The sequence below is a fragment of the Triturus cristatus genome, chromosome 8, assembly GCF_964204655.1.
Source record: "Triturus cristatus chromosome 8, aTriCri1.1, whole genome shotgun sequence".
Taxonomy (NCBI): Eukaryota; Metazoa; Chordata; class Amphibia; order Caudata; family Salamandridae; genus Triturus; species Triturus cristatus.
Genome location: NC_140591.1, coordinates 1,512,316,442 through 1,512,335,933, shown reverse-complemented (window position 1 = coordinate 1,512,335,933; position 19,492 = coordinate 1,512,316,442).

The window sequence follows — 19,492 nt, the reverse complement described above, 5'->3', positions numbered from 1 at the left end:
TGCTGTTATTTTTAAACTCTGTGCACCGGGGTTCTTCTAACCAGAATCTAGAATGAATCTCTGACCCATGAAAGTATGTCAACATTTTCTAAACCATGATTGCCATGTTTAAATTTACTATACGACCATCATATGCCTATAGCATGTAAAGTTAAATATCATCTATAAACTCCAGCACTCATCTGTCATCCACCAGCGTGACAAGACAAACATGACTCCATGCCTACCACTGTAGCTTGGCTGTTGCAGTTTTAAACTGTAACTTGGCCTGTCTGAATAAACCCTTTTCATTGGAGAAAACCTCCCTTTTCAATATTTATATGTCAATCCTTTCCAGACCTTGTTGCCCACAGGGCAGGGTAGATGGTATTTAAAAGCAAGACATGTAAACATTTAAAGTTAACATGCCCTGTCACTGAATAGCCCCTAAAAGCTATTTTCACTGGGATGTGATATTAATTATTAATACTACTATCTCATGGTAGGAACCCAATTTAAAAATATTTTATTTCAAAGTCTGTGTATATAATGTATTACAAGTCGAAATCATGAGCGAAGTCAGATTTGAATATTAAAGTGCAGGTACTTTTTGAAAGTTACCCTTTCACTTCCTGAAGATCCTGGAGGCTAATATGCATTAACCTCTAACTCTCACCAAGCTGGGCAACCCCCTACAGAGATGTGAAAACTGCTCCCAAAGCAGAGACAATGGCATGAGTGTCAGGATATGTTTTTTCCTCCAAACTAACCTACTACAAAAGTTACATTAATATATGAGGTGCACAACTACTGGGTGATACTATTTCTAACATATATTATATGAGTGGCTGTGTGATTGTATGTATCCATGTGTGTATGTGTGTGAGTGGCTGCATAGGTGCATATGTGGATGTGTGAGTAGCTCTGTGGGTGAGTGAGTTGCAGTATGAGTGGCTGTATTGGTGGGTGAGTAGGGGTCAGTGGCTCTATGGGTGATTTAATGGCAGTATGAGTGGCTCTATAGGTGGGTAAGTGGGTGTATAGTGACTGTATGGGTAAGTGAGTGAGTGTCTGAATGACCTGTATGAGTGACTGACTAGGTATGTATGGGGCTGTATGGGTAAGTGACTAGGTATGTATGGGGCTATATAGGAAAGTGAATAGCTGTTTGAGTGGGTGTTTCATTCTGTGGATGATAACATCAGTGATGTCATCAGTGTTGTAATCAGTGATGCCACTGACCATGTCATGAGTGATGTAATATATGAGGTCATAAGCAGTGCATTGCGGGGGCGAAAGTTCTAATTAGCTCCGGGTACTATAACTACTGAATTTCTATGGTTTTGTACAAATGAAATATGAGCCTAACTATAACGTCCATATAATCTTTGGTTTATTAAGTGAATTTCTCTGGTTTGTAAACTAGTAGTCTCATTTGCCGAGTTTGTGGAGAAAGAGGGTGGAATCTCTTCCCAGCTCCCAGAAATCCCACGGGACTTACTGGAGGTAACAGGAAGGCTTCTTGGCTCCCAAGAACTCTTAGCATTTAAGGGGACTTCATCCTCCAACCAGTAGTGCACGAGGATGTACATTTGCAGAGTGGTGGAGAAAGTGGGCGTGGCCTTGAAAGACTTTCAGCAATCTCATTGTGTGGGACATTCTGGAGGTAACAGGAGGAGTTCCCGGTACTTAAGGACCCTGAGCATCCAAGTGGACTTCATACCCCAACGAGTAGTACACCGGGAGGCAAGTTTGCATAGTGGTGGAGAAAGGAGGCTGGGCCTCTGGTGCCATCTTTCAGCAATCTGCTATGTGGGACTTACTGGAGTTAACAGGAGGGGTAGTTGGACCCCAAGAGGTACTTTTCCAAAGGTGACTTGCCCAGGCTGGCAGTTTTTAATGTTATTTTAATTGGGTAGGGGGGCTGCATGGCTCCTTCTCCCTGGGAAGATATTGGCCCCGGGGACCCCAACCCCCCGGGTCCGATGTACTTATAATAGGTGTGGGGGCCACACAGCCCCCCTCCCTGGGTGATTTTTGGCCCCAGGGACCCCATGCCCCGTGGCCTGGTGAATTAGATATGGGGAGGAGACTGAGCTGCCACCTCCTCAGACTAAATTTGGCCCTGGGGACCCAGCTCCAGGGCCTGACTATCTTAAAGTTGGTGCTTCCACTCTCAACTCTCCACTGGGACTGCAAGGGCAGCCTGAAGGCCCTTGCGGTCCTTGCCGGCTACCCGCCTCCTATTGGAGCAAGCACTGATTTCACAAACAGGGAGCTGATGGAAATGCTGCTCCTTGTGTTTGAATGCAATTCTGCTCTGCTTCCAGCAACCAAGGGCATTTCTAATACTTCCACATGCTGGAAGTGGAGCATTTGCTGAGGCTTGGCGGGAGCAGTAAAGCTTCGGCCAAGTCACAGCAAAAAGCTATGTCCCGGGTGTGGGTGCCCCGGGGCATAGCAGGAACTGGCCGTGGGGGACAGTGGTCCCCAGAGTCATCCACCCACCTCCTTTCTTCTTCCAGGGCCTGCCTCGGGACATGGCAGACCCCAGGTCCGAGAATGGCCATGAGGGGGGCTCACAGCCCCTCTCATTGTTTTAAAAAGAAGTAGGCCCTGATGAAGTGGTGGTCCCAGGAGGCTTGTTGGGTCTTAAAGGCCCCCTCAAAACAATGCATAAGCCCCAGGGAGGAGGTGGTCCTGGGGTGAGGGGGGGTCCAATAGTCCCCAATCTATTTTGGAATGTGGTCCCTGGGAGGTGATGGACCCCGGGGCCCTGGGGGGTCTGAGAGGTCCCCCATTTAATAATAGATAAGCCCCAGGGAGGTGTTGGTCCCTGGGGCATTAATAAGCCCCAGGAGGGGGGCCATGCACCCCTCTCTTTTATTTACAAAATGCCCTTTGACATGGTCCTCTCGGGCTGAATATTACAGAAGTGCGGGAGCCTGTTCTTGTTTTTCATTTTTGTATTTTTCGATAGAAGCCGCTGCTCCAGCGCGAATCCTGCTTTTTTTTAAAATAACATTTTGTTTGCCCTTGTGGTGTCCCTCTGGAGCCCCCTAAGAGGCCAAGGAGGTAACAGCATTTCTACATTGCTACCCTGCACCCTTCTTTTTTTATTACTTTTTATCTTAGGACTCAGCTCAAGCCAAGTGGGACCCTGGCAGTCGCATTAGAGGCCGGGCCCTGGGGGATGGGTTTCCCAGGCCTGAAATTGCCTTGGGAGGGGATCCACGTGACCCTCCTCAGATTTTTTATTTTTATAAAAAGAGGCTGGCCCAGGGTATGTGGTCCCTGGGGCTGAAATTTCCCCCTCCCCATTCTACATAGGTTTGGCTGAGGGAAGGGTTCTCCGGAGTCAAAACTGATCCAGGGAAGGTGGTCCAAAAAAAGGACCAACCCCCTTTCACCACCACTCTGTAATCGTGCCTCCTGGTGCACAACTAGTTGGTGGACAAAGTCCCCTTTGCTAAAGACGGTCCTTGGTGTGCAACAAGTCCTCCTGATACATCCAGTAAGTCCCACAATGTTGAATTACTGAGTGGTCTTCGGAGTCCACAACCCCTTTCTTCACCACTCTGCAAAGATGCCTCCATGCCCACGTCTGTTTGGGAGATAAAGTCCTCTTGGCTGCTGAGAGTATTTGAGGGCCAACTACCCCTCCTGTAACCTCCAGTAGGTCCCAAACAGCTAATAGCTCTGAAGTTTTTTGGAGGCCATGCCCCCTTTCTCCACCACTCCGCAAATATGCCTCCTAGTGCACTGCTGGTTGGGGGATGAAGTCCCATTGTCTCCGGAGGTTCCATGGGGGCCAACTACCCCTTCTTTTACCTCTAGTAAGTGCCACAGAGTGTGATTTCCATAGGGACTTCAGTAGCCATTCCTTCTTACACTACCACTCTGCAAACCCACCTCCTGGTGCACTACTGGTTGGGAGAGAAAGTCCTCTTGGAGGCTGAAGGACCTTGGGGGCTAAAAATCCCTCCTGTTACCCCCATTAAGTCCCTTATAGTGTGATTTCTGAGAACGGGTTGGAGGCTCGCCCCTTTTTTGTCCACCAGTCTGTAAGCATGACTCATAGTTTAAAAAAACATAGAAATTCACTTAAAACATTAAGAGGCCCATTAGTATAGCGGGCGGATTGGCACCGCCCGTATGGCGGTGGTGATCCGCCCGCTAATAAACACCGCCCGCTTCAAAATTCCCCAAGCCACATTACCATGATGGGGGGACCCCGGCGGACGAAAAGACCGCCCGCTGGTTTTCCGCCCGGTCGCAGAGTCGACCGGGCGGAAATGCAGCTAACATGGTGGCAGTGTCAGGGAGACACTGCCATCAATATTTGCATACATGCGGGGATGTGTCTTTCCGTGGCAGCAACACCGTGACGGAAAGGCAGGTGGTCTATGCCATTAGGGGCCCGTAGTGGGCCCCCAGGGATTCTGGGAGTGGGGGGTGCACATGGCGGGTACCTATGGTACCCCCCTGCAGTTTCATGCACAACATGGCAGGCCCCGCTCGGTGCCTGCCATGTTGTGTATGGAAGTGCATGACATGCCTTCCTGGCATTGCAGTGGGCTGTGCTAAGAGCATCGCCCGCCGCAATGTTAGGAATGCAGGATGTGCCCGCCAGTGTGGCGGGCGCATCCTAATTGTATCTGCGGGACTGCTGCATGCATTGCGGGCAGTCCCATGTTAGAAATTAACTTTAAAGAAAACGTTTTACAGGGATGTTATAGTCAGGAAATAAAATATGAAAAACCTTGGAAATTCACTCAAAAATGAAATGTTAAAGAGACGTCATAGTTAGGTTCAGATTTCACTCGTACAAAACCAGTGAATTTCAACCTTTATAGTTAGTGAGCTAACTATAACTCTGCCCCTGCAATGCATTGTGGATGGCCTTGCATATTACATCACTGATGACATGGTCAGTTACCTCACTGATTACATCACTGATGACATCTCAAATGACATAACTGATGACATCACTGAGGATATCATCCAGAGAATCATTGACACATCCACTCACACCCCATATAACTCTTTATACGCCCAATCCAACATTCACAATACCATGATCAACCCCATTCACACACCCATACCAGTACTTACACAGCCACTCACTGATTTATAGACAAACATACATATCTTCTCACTCACCCATACAGCCACTCATACATCCATTCACTCACTAATGCAGCCACTGACATATCTACTCATACACCCACACAGCCACTCACACACTGAGTCAGTCACCCATAGAGCTTCTCACACACCTACTCACTCACCCATAGTTAATCACAAAACCACTCACCCTAACAGTTATACACACACTTACTTACACAGATTCTAAAATATACTCACTCACCTCCGCAGTCACTGACACAAGCTCACACTCACCTATATAACCACAAACACATTTACTCACTCACCCATACTGTTACTCAAATACTTCATCACTAGCCCATACTGCCTTTCACATACCTAGTTATTCACCCATATACCACGGACACATGCACTCACTCACCTATACAACAATACACACATTTGCTCACCCATGTAGCCCCTAAAACACCCACTCAATAACTCTTTCAGATGCTGAGTCACCCATTCACTCATCCCCACAGGCAGTCACACCCCCTTGCCCTCCCACACAGACACTCAGACACCTATAGAGGTACCCAGGCAACCAATCACGCACCCATACAGAAGCTCAAATATCCACTCACACTTCCACACAGCCACTTTGACACTAACTGACAGACAGATACAGACATTCACTCACCCATACATTTATTCAGACACCTAAGCACTCACTTATACAGTAAGTCACGCACCGAGTGAATCATCCAAAAGGACAATCATACACCCATTGATTCACCAATACACCTTGTTATATATATTTGACAATCCTAAGTTTTTTAAAAACACTCACAGTCACTGGATGATTTCATCAGTGTTATAATTTGAGATGTCAACAGTGATGTCAATGACCATGTCATTAGTGATGTAACATATCAGGCCATAAGCAGTGCGATTTGGGTGTGAGGTATAGTTAGCTCACCAACTATAACATCTGAATTTCACTGGTTTTGTACAAGTGAAACCTGAGCCTACTATATATATAAATCCACTGGGAAAAAACAAAGGTTACAGGGACGTTATAGTCAGGAAATAGAATTAAAAAATCAGGAAAGTCCATCTATCTATCTATCTATCTATCTATCTATCTATCTATCTATCTATCTATCTATCTATCTATCTATCTATCTATCTATCTATCTATCTATCTATCTATCTATCTATCTATCTATCTATCTATCTATCTATCTATCTATCTATCTATCTATCTATCTATCTATCTATCTATCTATCTATCTATCTATCTATCTATCTATATATATTCACTGAAAAAACCATAGGTTTCAGGGACGTTATAGTTAGTTGGATATTTGACTCATATAAAACCAGAGAAATGTCCATGTTATAGTTAGTTGAGCTAACTATAACTTGCGCGTCCGCAGTGCACTGCTGATGATGTCACAATATTACATCACTCATGACATGGTCAGTGACATTACTGATGACATCACTGATGACATCTCAAATGACATCACTGATGACATCATCCAGTGAATGTATGTTTCTGTAAAGTTTAAATATTTTTCATATATATCTATGCCAAGGTGTATTGAAGAATGAGTGGATTTACAAGTGCCTGAATGGATTATTTAGTAGGTGTGTGACTGACTGTATAAGTGAGTGATTGAACATGTGTTACTGACTGCATGGGTTAGTGACTAAACTGTGTGAAAGTCTGTATTAGTGTCTCAGTTGGTGTATAAGCAACTGCATGGGTTGGTGAGTAGCTACATGAATGTCTATATGGGTTATTGATTTGTTGTCTGAGTATCTGTATGGGTGCCTGAGTGTCTGTGTGGGTGGGTGGGGGTGGGGGTGACTATGTGCATAGATGTCTGACTGGGTGATTCACTTTTTGTGTGGATTCAAAAGTGCATCTGGGAAGGGTTGTATGGGTGCGTTAGAGTGTGTATGGGTGTGCTGGTGAGTGAATGAAAGTCTCAGTGGTATATGTGTGAGTACCTACATATGTTTTAAGACAATATATGTGAGTGTTGGAGTATATAATTGATTATACGTGAGAGTAAGTTATTTGAAGAGTGGGTGTATAAATGAGTGTCTGCTTGTATCAGTGATTGTACAAGACAGTAAGTATGTGTTAGTATCTGCATAAATAAGTGATATGGTGAGTGTATAAATAACGGAGTTGGTGTGTAGAACTGTACACATGAGTAAATGGGTATGTGATAGATTCTTTGCATGACTGACTAGGTGTGTGAGTAACTCTATGGATGAGTAGTGGAGTGTGACTGTATGTATAGGTGTATGAGTGCATACTGTATTGATGAGTAACTGCATGTATAAGTGACTGGATGTGTGTGTAGACCTAGGAAATAGTGGTTGGTATGTAGTATCTGGCAGTGTTGTGTCTATGGTTTCAAAAATAGTAGTCTGTATTTTAGAGTGCGTGTATCAATGTTTATATTAGGGCATAAGTTTGTGCATCAGATTATCACATGGATGATGTCATCACTGATGTCATTTGAGATGTCACCAGTGATGTCATGTTATGAGTGATGTAATATGTGACGTCATCACCAGTGCATTGCGGGCGCGCGAGTTATAGTTAGCTCAACTAACTATAAAGTGCAAATTTCTCTGGTTTATTGCATCAAATGTCCAACTAACTATAATGTCCCTGAAACCTATGGTTTGTCAGTGAATTTCTAAGGTTTTTTTAAATGCTAATTCCTAACAATAACATCTGTAAAACCTATGTTTTTTTCAGTGGATTTCGAAGGTTTTCTAAATGTTAATTTCATATTTTAATATTTATAAAACCAATATTTTTTGTATTTTTTTGTAATATATTGGAACTCTATTATCCTTTTTTTATTGAAAAATTATGTATTTTTTATTTCTTCAAAAAAGTATGTATATCTTATTATTTTTTTTGGAGAAAACTGGACTCCCATACTGGTAGTGTACCAAGCTCCATCAGCACGCGAATCCTATCCGCCATATTGCTAAACTCGTAAGGGATGCGCATTTCGTATCCGACGGCTTCATAGCACTGCCTCCCACCTAACATCACATATAAGCATAAGGTCGTGCCAGCTGCTAGTTTGGTATGCGACGGGTGCGCGGTACCAAGCCACGCATTACGTCATATACGTTTATGGTCGCACTGGCTGCGCGTTCCGTATGCGACGAGTGCACACTGCCAGGCCCTATGTTACATCATAGACGTATGGTATCGTGCTGGGTACGCCATTCCCTCTACTTTTTTTATGCCTCAAAACTATATCTAAATAAGTTGAAAGTGTATATGAGAGCAAGCGATAATCTAAAATATTTTAAACATTTATATATTTCTAACTGTAATAAACTTATATAATGGTAAATATATTTTCTCAAAATCACGTCGGGTGCAGCCTCCTTGCGCGCTCAGTGCGCGATTGCCAAGTGACCTTAAAAAAAGCATTTGATTGGTTCATAATATTTCCCATTGTAACAGTTGGAGTACCCCGCCGATTTTAGTCATTCTCTCTACAGCGTTTGATGAGAGACACCTCTTCTGCTTAGAGAGCTTTCTTGAAAAGTTTTTTGCTGTGTACACATATCTTATAGTACACACAACATTAAACAATCATCTTGATCAATATTCATGCTCTGTACAGTCGCCTTCTATGCGTGATGGCCATGCATCTGAAAAGTTATATCAAAAAACAAATGTGTGTTACACGATGCCCCTGGTGTGTGTGTGTGTGTGTGTGTGTGTATGCGCACATTATTGTGCTGCCTTTCGGCCTGGGTATTGGTGGCTTGAAGGGTATCATCAGCCATGGGCAGAGTGCACATCCTAGATCACATGTGGCAAACAGTAAAGTGTAATGTGTAGATTTGTGTTGCAGTATGCTCTGTTGTCAGGCTTTACCACTATAGTAGTGTGTCATATGTGAGACTTTCAGATTCACGTTTGACATGCATTGCTTGACTGTAAAGAGCGTTATCACAGTGAATGACATAACCTCACTGCTGATCTTCCCTCCATCCGAGCACATTCACATGTGTGCGCTTCACAATAGCAACACTTTCAATAATACCGCACACCATTAACATGCGTGTCTGCGCTTCTCCACAAGCTTGCCAACGACATGTGATGTCCATTCAATGTTTTCAGGCAGCATCTCATTAGCTATAGTTGCCTCACTCCTGGTACATGCTACATTAATGTAAATTGTGGATTGTGTGACATAAAAACTGCAACAAGGACACATACATAAGTACCCTTCCTGCCCAGGCAGGAACTGAACAAAGCCCAGATTCCCGGAATAATTATTCACACCCCTACGCTGGCCTGGCATACGAAAGCCCAGCCCACTTTGCATTTGTATAAATAGGATAGCAACGACGCCACATGTCCCAGTTCTTCCACACTGCCTCAGGTGATATGGCCGCATCCACCTCGCATATCACAATGCGCAATAAAAAAAAAGGGATCCATGAGGTGTACACCATCCTGGCAATCAAAACTGCATCTGAATTGTGAACCCTGCTGGCCGTTGTGTATGGACACACACCAATGACAGCAGATGAGCAGTGGGGCCTGGTGCACAGGGGCTGAAATTGAGCACAGTGCAGTGGGAGGGGTGGGGTTCATCTGCCTGGGTGCACAGGTGTGAACAAGCGAAGTTGCTGTGCGTAATGATGTGATCTCTGACCTCATTCAGTCACATATCTGTCTCATTTTAAGGACCTGCTGGACCGTACTGTAGGCCTGAGACAGCGGTCAGCGCTGTCCTACAGACACGTAGAATTGGCTTTTGGGGCACTGTAGTGAGCTTACTACTAAGTGTACATGCACACAGGCTTGCGCAACTGCATTGCACTCGCACATTGTGCTTCTAGCATGCGTTCTGTTGCTTTGTATGTGAATGTTGGTATAACATATTAATATTTTACCTGTGTATTCTCGTGCACTCCAACTCGTCTTTGAACCACGATTACCACTGACAGTTGGGAGATCGTACTTCAAGAAGGAAGGATACACTCAACTGGTATTCTCTATTAAGCTTGAAATAAACCTTCATTTACCTCAAAAGGTTTTCACGATTATATTATTTCTCCCTTTTCTGACACTGAGTTAGTGGCACCAGATGAGGCCCTGGGCATTCAGATGCCTTCCATCGTGGTATCAAGACACCGTCCCCGACCGGAGTCCTGCTGTGCCACCCTGAGAGCGGCACCCCTAAGTTGGAGCTCGCACTGGCACCTCATTGGACACACTGGTTGTGACAGATGAGCAGTAAAGTCTTGGTGCACAGGAGCTGCAATTGAGCGCAATGTGGGGAAGTAGCTTGGGTGCAGCAGCCTGGGTGCACAGGTGCAGGCAAGTGATGTTGCCATAGATTATAATGTAATCTCTGGCCTCATTCATATCTCTGTTTCATTTTAAAGACTTGCTGAACTGCGCTCTTTCTCACGGACCCCAGCGTCCCAGACACACGGGTGACAGAAGGTGAACAGGGAGGGCTGGGTGCAGTAGGCAGATACTCTGTCTCCTCTTCCCTCTGTTCTTTTGACTCTCCCTCCCCTTCTCCCTTCCACCCACTCACTCTCTGTCCCATTCACACTTTCTTCCTTTCATTCTGACTACCTTTTTTTCTCTTGGACATACTTATGTTTCTTTTTTGTCTTGCAGGTTTTGTACGCTGATTCCGGAGGAGTCCCACCCACTTATTTTATATTTTACTGTTGTTTGTTCGAATAAAGTTGCATTTCCAGTTATTTGTGTTGTTTTAATAAAAGTTATTTTTTTTAAATAATTGAGTATATGGGTCTTCTTTTTCTGACAACACTTGTCTGTAGTTTATTGTAAAAATTGGCGGTTGATAGGAGGTTATGAGGGAAAACATTTGTGGTCTAAGGGGGTAGGTGGGCTTCCGAGGGCAGTCAGCCACCAGGTGCTGTCCCACGCAGAAGGGGTGGTACCAAGGACAAGGACTTCTGCGTTCTCGGTGTTGAGCTTCAGGCAGCTGTTGGTCATCCAGACTGCGAGGTCTTGCATTCCTTTCTGGAAGTTGAGTTTGGCAGTGGTGGGGTCTGAGGTGAAGGAGAGGATGAGCTGAGTGTCATCGGCATAGGATACGATGTTGAGGCCATGTTGTCGGACGATGGCTGAGAGGGGGGCCATGTAGATGTTGAAGAGGGTGGGGCTCTGGGATGAACCCTGTGGGAATGCGCAGGTGATTTTTCTGGGGTAAGAGAGGAAGGGTGGGAGTCTGATCCTTTGGCTTCTTCCGGTGAGGAATGATTGATCCAGTTCAGGGCTGTTACTTGTATGCCTGCGTTGTGTAATCTGGCGACTAGTGGCGGTGGTAGACGGTGTCAAAGGCAGCTGATAGGTCTAGTAGGATGAGGGCTGCGGAGTGGCCTTGGTCCAGGAGGGTGCGGATGTCATCTGTGGCGGTGAGTAGGGCTGTCTCTGTTCTGTGGTTGCTTCGGAATCCGGATTGGGACGGTTCAAGGACGGCGTTCTCTTCAATGAATCGTATCAGTTTCCTGTCGACTGTTTTCTCTGCAACTTTGGCTGCGAAGGGGAGGAGCGAGATGGGCCAATAGTTCTTGAGGTTGGTGGGGTCAGATGTAGGGTTCTTGAGCAGAGGTCTGACTTCTGTGTGCTTCCATTCATCTGGGAAGGTGCCTGTTTTGAAGGTGGTTTTGATGGTGCATAGTACTTCGGGTGTGATGTTGGCCGCTGCTCTGTGGTAGATGTGAGGTCAGCAAATAAGAAGGATAGGGGAGACAGGTTGAAAAATAAATAACCCCAAAAGAAATCATGAAACATGGTAGTGGGAAAATAAATAACCCATTAAACTTCTGGGTTTTAGGTGTGGATGCTCTGTCTGTTCCCTCTTTACCCTCTCTTTTACTTTTTTCTTTTTTTCTTTGAGTAATTGTTTGTATTTTCTCCTCCTTCCTGCCTCTGGTTTTACTCCAATTCACCCCCCCTCCCCTTTAACTGTTTTTTATATTATTTTGGTTCCTACTTAGGAACCGGGCACGCACCTGGAGGAGCCACGTTCCTCCAGGGATGTGGCTGGGTTCGGGAGCAAACCGGTGGTCAAGAGACTCCACTTCTGCCAGTACTTTCTGCTTCTCTCACGGCATGTCAGCCTCTTCAGGAACTGGTCTGCTGCTTGCTCTCCGTCCCTCTGTTTCTTTAGTTCCTCCATCTTTTCCCCGTTCGTCGCCAACGGGACACTGTCTCTCTAGTTTTTGTAGACGTTCTTCTTCAAGACGCCGGTCTTTGTCACCCTCCTCTTCCAGGTCGCTTGGAGTGACGTGACTCCTCCCAACTGCTTGACTTCCGGGACAGGCAAGAAAGAAAGAACCAACCTCGATCTCAGTTGCGTGGCATTTGTCAGGTCGGTGACATACACACATACATACTTTTTTCCACTAGAAAAACCAAACGTTACAAGAACATTATAGTTTGGAAATACGAGTGAAAAGAACCTTAGAAATTTGTTGCAAAAAACAAAGGTCACATAGACGTTCTAATTAGGCTCATATTTCCCTCGTACAAAACCAGTGAAATTCAGCAGTTATAGTTAGCTCAGCTAGTTATAACTTATGCCCTCTCAATGCACTGCTTGTGACCTCACATACAACATTTCTCAAACATGGTCAGTGATATCACTGATAACGTCACTGGTGACTTGTCAAATGACTTCACTGATGGCATCTCAGATGACATGACTGATTACATCATCCAGTGATTGTGAGTGTTTTCTAAATGTTACTCAGTGTTACATGTATAAACTAATGTATGTTGCTGTGGGAGTGTCTGTGTGGGTGAATGTGTGGGTCTGGAAGTGGTATATAGAAGAGTGAGTGGGTATGTGAGAGACTGAAGAATAAACAACCTAAACACCAATGGCAGACATGTTAACCACATCTTACATAAAGTCCTAACCAATTATGACCTGGTGCACCTTTTTTTACGGTACCAAAAAGAAATAGAATTTACTAAGAAACTGAATGGGGTACCCCAAAATTTATCAATCCACAAATCCTCAGTTATGTTTAAGAATATATTTATTCTTCCTTTATTTCATATTCATAAAATTTCCTGTTAAGCAGTGCTCCAGTCAATGTATTCCATTCAAAAAAACATTTGAACTTAGTCAGGGCTCACACATCTTAATATCCTTGTGCTGAGATTAATTAAAGCAATTCTCAAAAGTAATTGGCGAAATCAAGCCGATACTGTAATTGGATGGTCTCCATATTTCTGAACCAAATCTGCTAAAAACATATTCAACTGGTCCAATAATAAAGAGGATATAGTGTGTCCCATATGATACCTGAGTCCATGTCAAAGTGGACCCACCATACCTCTTACTGGACTGTTTTGTGAGAGTGTGTGACTGGGTTTTTGTATGTTTGACTGAATGCCTGTTTCATTGGCTGTAATGGTGAATGAGTAGGTGAATGAGTATTGGGGTGAGTGAGTGGGTTTGTAAGTCGCTGTACTGGGGAATGAGACGATGGCAGTGTGGGTTAGGGTATAGGTGTTTCATGGGCTGTAAATGGTGACAGTAAGAAAAGGGCACTTTTTGCATGGTAGGCCCTACTTTTTGCCTGGAATGATTTCAATCTGTAAGTGTACTGGTTCCCTGCTATCCAGGTTCCCAGTGCCAGATCTCTTTCTCAAACACTGTACCATGATTGCTACAACTTCAGTCACCCCTATACGTCCTTTGTAAACGTTACCCCTGGTTCTTAGGGCATGGGTACTGAAGAGGGTCCTCTGAGGCGACAGCACTGTTTGTCTTACCTGAGGCATCCCTCACCAAGGCTATGCACTCTGGTTTGCCTGCTCCCTGTCTTGGTGCAGAGAAATCCAAACTGTTGACATGGCATACACCTCTATGTGCCATGCCTTCCATACACTGATTAAGGTAAGTCACCCCTACTGCAGGACTTTAGCCCTGATACAGGGTACACTATATCCTATGTGAGGGCATATCAGCAGGAGCAGATATGTCCCTACAAGGCCCAGTCTGTTCTGAGATATTGTACATGCACAGGGAAGTCTTAAGGAGTACATGGGCTGGATTCTTGTGCAAACAACTTTCCAAGCTCTAAGATGGCTTTACTGATTTCTAAGATGTTTGGTACCAAAACATGTTGTCTTAATACATCCTTGCTAATGCTAGGGTTTGATTTATTAATACAGTCACAGAGGAGATCCTTCGAAAGGCTCCCTGAAAACCTACCAAGCACTCTGACTTGTTTCTGCCAGTCTGCCACCACCAGACATGTTTCTGACCTCATCAGGTGAGAGCCAGTGCTCTCAAAGGATAGAGAAAAAGTCTGCTCTGGGTGGAGGTGCTTCACACCTCCTCCAGTACACCGTGGTCTTCCTGGGAAGAAAGCTTCGGACGCAAAGCCGTATTTGAAATTCAACCCAGATACCTCCAGGAGGTGGGGGAAGCCAAGCATCCTTTTCTGCTCCACTTCTGGTGGGAGGAAAGGCGGGAACATTAGATAAATTAGGAGGAGGATCCCAACTTAGCCTAAAACACCCCTAGGGTGGGCAGGCGTGTGAACCCTACTCCTGAAATTCCACTATCTTTGGATGGTGGAGAAACAACCTATCAGGGCTAGGGTAGTGCCCCTTCCCACAGGAAGTTGTCACTAGAGGGTACAGGCACCTTAAAGATAGGTAGCCCATTGGCTACTACCTGTCTCTCCCTTGTAACACACTTATATTCAGTATTTAGGTGGCCCCCCATGACCTGAACATCAGATTCGATGGACAAGAGAAGACCAGGACAAAGAAGACGCGCTGCACGAGCACTGAAGTTCCAAGCAGGCAAGATTCTGAGTAAAGAAAACAAGTGTGTCATATTAATCACTGGCTCTCATAAATCCTGTTTTCTAAGAGGAATCTTAGGGTTACAATTGTAATCAGCTTATGACTCTGTGGCAGACTGAGTTGCCGGATGGTTTTACGGAGGCAAAGGCAATAGGCCTCTAAAGTCAACAACCAATGCAATTTTTAACAATTAAAGAGAGTAAGTAATAAAAATGGGTTCTTACCAGAGCGAGAAACTTAAAGAGCAGAAAGTTATGTACAGGATGAGTTAATAACACATTGTCACCATATAAACACACCCACAAAAAAGAGTTTGCAAAATATAATTCCATACATATGAGCAACCAATGTGATTCAGCAGCGAAAAAACAGAAATGCAACTTTTGATGAAGCAAGTCGAGATATGCAGGTAACAAATTCCATTTTATAGTCCATTAGAGAGACTGCATTTAGAATACGGGTTTATAGTTTACTCATGTCAGCAGAGATTTGGATGAAGCTGAGAGAGTACAGGGAAAAAAGATATACATTTATGACAGGGGTGGTAGTTTTAACATTTGACCAAAGGTCACAAAAATGAGTTCTATATTAAGCCTTCACCCAGCAGCCTTTCTAGGCAAAGGCTGTGTGCATTAATTGTTGCTGGAATCTGTTTAGGCTGCTGTCCTCTCAGCAAAAAACTACACCACATACGGCCCGATTTACAAACACTTTGCTTTGACTTATGCCTATAGTACTTCTGAATTTCAGTAGTAAAACAGGAGTAGTCCAGGAGTAACTCCTATCATAATCCAGATATTCATATGTGAGCCAGGAGCACTATATATATATATATATATAATATATATATATATATATATATATATATATATATATATATATATATATATTTATATATATGATAATTATTTTAATTATCCATGCTGCAGAAAGGCTCTGTATCGCTTCATCCGTAAACTTAACTTGAAAAAACTACATTGTAATCGTAATCCCCTGAGCACCCAAGAACAGGAACCAGTTTTAACGCTTCAACATGAACTGGACAGTTTGAATGTTTTTGATATACCCATCCTGACAGACCTCATGACGTTAGATGGGGATGAGAATTTGAATATGGAAAATGTTGAAAATTTTGAACATTTTAATAATATCGATGAAATACCAAGAAGCAATGAACAAGCTGAATTGTTGACATTGAATATGAGAACAGGGGATCACACTCTGTTTAGACTACCATCATGATTTGTACCACAAATGCCAAGAGACAATTTGGAAATTTTTAGTGACAATGTAACTAAAGATCTGAAATTATTGTATTATGACTTAAATCAAAAGAAAAAATGTGTTAACCCTAAAAAAGCTCTAATACATAAGACCGTGGTCAAATTACAAAAAGAAGATGGAATTTTGATAAAACCCTTTGATAAGGGGGGCAATGTTGTCTTGTGGGGTCGTGAACTCTATAAAAAAGAAGTATTAAGTCAATTAAACAATCCTGAATGTTATGGAAGGATCAGTATGAAAGAATATGAAGACATGAAGGACGTTTTCTTCAGAAAACTTAGGTATTGAATCAAGAGGAATTACTCAGTTGGGATGAATTTAAATTCATTAAAAAATAGAAACCAATAATACCTGTATTTTATATGCTCCCAAAGGTGCATAGGAGTATCACTACGCCTCCGGTAAGACCTATTATTTCTTCATGTGGCAGCTTGTTCGAAAATGCATTGAGGTATATTGATTATTTTCTTAATCCTATTGTAAGAACATTGTCCTCACATATCAAGGACTCTACGAAATTTCTTAAATGTATTTTTGATATTCGGTGGGATGCCACTACCATGTTTTTAATAACTATGGATATCTCTACAATGCTATGTAGATGGTCGAAGAGCAGCAGAGTATTTTTTGAATAGGAGACCGCTTTTGGAACTAATGGAGCTATGCCAAACGAAAAATATTTTTTTGTTTGGTGAGGAACTCTTCTTACAAGAACAGGGAACGGCGATAGGCACCTGCTTCACCCCCAGTTACGCTAATTTACATCTAGGCTGGTGGGAGGAGCAGGTGCTCGGGGGGCCACCCCTGGAACAGTGGTCTGATAACACTTTACTCTGGGTAAGATTCATAGATGACGTTTTTGTGTTGTGGTAGGGCACGGAAATGGATGTAGAACAGTTCATCATGGATCTGAACCAGAACTCGCTGAATTTGAAATGTATGGGACAGTGCAGTAAGACCACCAGAGATTTCCTGGATATCAGAATTCAACCAGTGGTGGATAAATTGGAGACCACGATATTCAGAAAAGCTACTGCGGGGAATAATATTCTCCACGCAGATAGTGCCCACCCAGTGCCATTGATACAGAGTATTCCCTTTGGGGAATTTTACAGAGCTAGACGGGCATGCAGTAGCCAGGATGAGTACTTAAAAATTGAACAAGAAATGACAAATAGATTCAGAGAAAGAGGATACTCTCAACAAGTAATAAAAGGCGTAGCCAAGAAGGCTAGGAATCTTGACAGACAAAAGGCACTCTTTGAACCATCACATACTCAGAAAAAGAAGAGCAGTACAGATGTAGAGAATCTGAAATTTATTATGACATTTAACAACAATCATAAAGAAATCAGAGCTGTTTTAAAAAAAAAACATTGGTATTTAGTTCGGGGAGACCCTTCGATAGGCTCAAAATTGAATAGACAGCCAAATATTACTTACAGAAAATCAAAATCTTTAAAAGATCTTATTGTAAGTAGTGAGTTCCAAAATAGGAAAGGTGGGGCATCGAATTGGCTTCAACCAAAAGCTGGTTTTAAGAAATGTTTTAAATGTAAAGCGTGCCAACATGGATTGAATGGCACAAATTTTTAAACATTTCTTAATAAAACTATTTTCATCAAAGGCTTTTTAACCTGCAGATCAGACTTTGTTGTTTATTTATTACAATGTGATTGTACGAAAGTGTATATAGGAAGTACCACTCTACCTGTATATAAGAGAATTCTCCAACACAGAAGAGCAATTTTAAACAAAGACAGAACTTACCTAGTCGCAATACACTTTGAGAAATTCCATCAAAGCAATCCCTCTAGTCTTCAATATAGTAGTATAGCTGAGATCCCCCATAAAAAGAGAGGAGGTGATAGGAATAGGAAATTGGAGCCTTATTACATCTTGGAGTTTAATAGCAGGGAACCCCATGGATTGAATCTCGATGAGGATTTGTATACCTGCCTGCGCTCAGATAGTGAAACAAGGGTTGCTAAGGGTAGAAGCTCCACATAATGAGACCTTTTTGTTTTTAATAGAGAGATTGAGACGATGAGGAAAGAAAAGGATATAGGGGTGATGGTTTTTTTCTGTATACCAAGTGTGGACATTTTTATAATGTTGAAAATGTAACTCATACGTTAAAAGTTTTATTATATATAACAATATTTTCATTATATATTTTTTGGGATAAAGTGTTTTAATAAGTGTATGAAATATGTACAATAATGTACTGTAAAGCACTTGCACTTCTTAGATTTTAAGATCTTAGAATATGTAATGATATTTCAATGGTGCTTTTAAATTAGTCGATGAAATGTGTATGAAAATATATTACGAAGCACTGGCACTTTCAAAGATTTATTTGCACAAAGCACTAGCACTTTGATAAAAGTTGCTATTTTTCAATGATATACAGGATTGAAAAATGATACCATTCTTATTTCCCTGGTAAATCCCCTTTTTATATTGTGAAAATACATAAAGAAACACATATATTGAAGAATTCATCTGTTGCATATCTATGAAGGTGATTATGCTATTATTGGATGTTCAATAGTGTCAGATAGTCTGGATTGGAAATGCAAGGGGTTAAATATCTTTGTGAATTACATAAATCCAGGAGGACAAAATTGAAATATGACATTAACATCCACGAATTAGGAATATTCTGTGTTTTTAATTTTTTTGCGGAATAGATTGTATAAATTGGAACTATCCATGTGATTTGTTATTTATATATGCACCTTATACAATCAAATATGGCCACCACTTTTAACAAAAAAATAGCGTGCAGGCAAATGTGTTGGAATCTTGGTAGTCCTTCCTCACTGTTTTTACTCTGTCAAAGAGTATTTTAGTGAAAAAATGATGGCGCTCTAACATCGTGAACAAGGCAGCTGAGATTGCTGAAAAGCGTAGATGTTTTGTCGTTTGAAATAAAAAACCGAGTGACCTTACCCATCTGGAGTGCTGGATGATTTTTCTTGAAAAAAATAAATAATATATATATATATATTATATGTACCTGAGAGCCCATCCAGGGCGAAATTGTGGGTGGAGGGCATGCAGTTAATGGAGCTTGTGAAGCAAAGAGCCAGTATGCTGTTCAGACCTTTTCCACTGAAGAAGGAGCATGTGAGGCTCTGAAACGCGTTTGGAAGATATTTAAGTTTGGACTGGGGAGACATGTGCACCGTGAATATATAGAATATATAGGTTCTTACGTTTGGCGTTTTCCTTGTCTCAGGGCATTTTGGT